We start from the raw sequence: 2,798 nt of genomic DNA on the forward strand, positions 1-2,798 counted from the left end.
AGGAGGGAAAAAACCTGTTTTAGCAAACAAACGACACAACATGTCGACCGCATTGATACCGACACACACTAAAATCAGCCCAAACTAGCCAAAAATCATTCCTGCACATGCTGGAGGTACACCAATGCAAAAGCATGACCCAAAAAGTCATTTTAAGAAGAAAAAAAAAGTGAAAAACTACCCCAAAACACAAAACTCCACAAAAAAATGCAGCAAAACAAGCAGGAGCTATACACATACCTGCACACATACCCAAACACCCCATGTACACCTCATGGCAACCCCCACTACACAAACACATACATGCAACACCAGACCCACATGTGGTACTTACCTACAAATTAGTGATGAGCGGATTCGGTTTTACTCTAGTAATAGCTCCAAAAACGACTCTCCTCCGGGGTAACAGGTATCCTCCTGTCTGTCCTGGAATAAAGCCTGCTGGGTGTCCAAACGATACCACAGCAAACAACCAATTTGCTAGCTCTGCACCTCCTCACACCTCTCTGCAGGTTCACAAAATGGCTGCTGAGCACGCAGCAAACAAGCCCTAATAATAAAGGGCTGCAAACGGCGGGAAGTCGAATTCAGGACGCCCACTACTCGCCGATTGGTCCGTTATCCGCCAAGGGGAGTGTCGAATCCGTTTTGCATTGCATATGGTGAATTCATGGTCCCGGCGGCAGGGCTGCGGCTGTCGAGTACAGGCGAATTTTTAAACGGACGAAAAAAAGGCGCAATTCGACCGCAATTGCATATACCCCTATGTCTCCCAGATAAGGGACATATCAGATATTGAACTGATACGAACAGATTTTTACTACACTTGCTCTTAGCCAAAAGTCCTAGAAGCGATAGCCCGAAATGGGGCCGAGGAAAGTGCAGTGCCCGAAACATATGCTGACACAATCATGGAGATTGCACCTCCATACCTGCTGTTCTATCTAGGTTTTGCACACCTACTACTGTCGGCCTAGATGACGCTCTAGCTGCTCAATGTAGAGTTGACAGCGGCGACTCTTGTCTGGCTACGTGAGTAACCAAATGTGTTTACACACATTTCTGATAATAATGAAAGTCACTATGTTTGTTTGTTTTTTAAGTTGTGAAAAATATGTACATTATTATTTTGCAACTAACATGTAATAATTGGTAAATAGAACAGGACTTAGGCCACATTTAACCACTTGCCTCAGATGCAACCACACCAGCAAGTGCTTTATATGACCTGGTTGCACAGGATGCAACCAGTCAGATAGACAGCGTGGAAAGAGAAACTTCCCTTTACTGCCGCTCTCAGAGGTAACAGAAGGCCCCTTTGCCTCCCTTCCCCTCCCCCAGTGCTTGCAGGGCTGCCAATCACTGCTGATCAGTCAGAACGGCAGAACCCCCTACCCGGCGACTGACAATAGCAGCTGCTCGGGAAGTGTAAATTAACCAACCCAAGCCCCTCTGTGTGCCTGGTGGCTGACCTGGCTTTTAAAATGATAGCCGCGATTATCGCAATGTTTGTAATGGTTGCAATGTTCCGATGGTGATTACCAATGTTCCAATATTTTAAAAAAAAATTACAAATACATTTTTTTTACAAAATAAAATCATTTTTGATAACTTTAAATACATGTTCTTCACCGAATTCACTCATTAAAAAAAACCCGACAATTTCTGAGCGGTTTTGGAAAAAATGACTGTGTCAGTTAAGTTAAATTAGAGATGTGCGGCGGGCACTTTTCGTGTTTTGTGTTTTGGTTCTAATTTCCCGCTCGTGTTTTGGTTTTGGATTGGTTTTGCCAAAACCACCCTTTTGTGTTTTGGTTTTGGATCTGGATAATTTTTGAAAAAAACATAAAAACAGCTAAAATCACAGAATTTGGGGGTAATTTTGATCCTACGGTATTATTAACCTCAATAACATTAATTTCCACTCATTTCCAGTCTATTCTGAAAACCTCACACCTCACAATATTGTTTTTAGTCCAAAAGGTTGCACCGAGGTGGCTGTATGACTATGCTAAGTGACACAATTGTGTGGCACAAACACCTGGCCCATCTAGGAATGGCACTGCAGTGGCAGACAGGATGGCAGATTTAAAAAATAGGCCCCAAACAGCACATCATGCAAAGAAGAAAAAGAGGTGCAATGAGGTAGCTGTATGACTGAGCTAAGCGACACAAGTGTGCGGCACAAACACCTGGCCCATCTAGGAGTGGCACTGCAGTTGTAGACAGGATGGCACTTAAAAAAACTAGGCCCCAAACAGCACATCATGCAAATAAGTAAAAGAGGTACAATGAGGTAGCTGTATGACTAAGCTAAGCGAAAGAAGTGTGCGGCACAAACACCTGGCCCATCTAGGAGTAGCACTGCAGTGGCAGACAGGACGGCAATCAAAAAAACTAGGCCCCAAACAGCACATGCTGCACAGAAGAAAAAGAGGTGCAAGATGGAATTGTCCTTGGGCCCTCCAACCCACCCTTATGTTGTATAAACAGGACATGCACACTTTAACAAACCAATCATTTCAGCGACAAGGTCTGCCACACGACTGTGGCTGAAATGAATGGTTTGTTTGGGCCCTCACCAAAAAAGAAGCAATCAATCTCTCCTTGCACAAATTGGCTCTACGAAGGCAAGATGTCGACCTCATCCTCATCTTCCAATTCCTCACCCCTTTCACTGTGTACATCCTCCTCCCCCTCACAGAGTATTAATTCGTCCCCACTGGAATCCACCATCATAGGTCCCTGTGTACTTTCTGGAGGCAATTGCTGGTAAAGGTCTTCCCGGAGGAATTTAT

The 2,798-nt window shown here is 44.3% G+C and overlaps 1 pseudogene; it reads right to left on the bottom strand.

Moving 5' to 3' along the window:
- Window positions 1-729: 729 nt before the first annotated feature.
- Window positions 730-856, bottom strand: LOC134899811 (U2 spliceosomal RNA; annotated as a pseudogene).
- Window positions 857-2,798: the final 1,942 nt, after the last annotated feature.

This window comes from Pseudophryne corroboree, chromosome 3 (assembly GCF_028390025.1).
Source record: "Pseudophryne corroboree isolate aPseCor3 chromosome 3, aPseCor3.hap2, whole genome shotgun sequence".
Lineage (NCBI taxonomy): Eukaryota > Metazoa > Chordata > Amphibia > Anura > Myobatrachidae > Pseudophryne > Pseudophryne corroboree.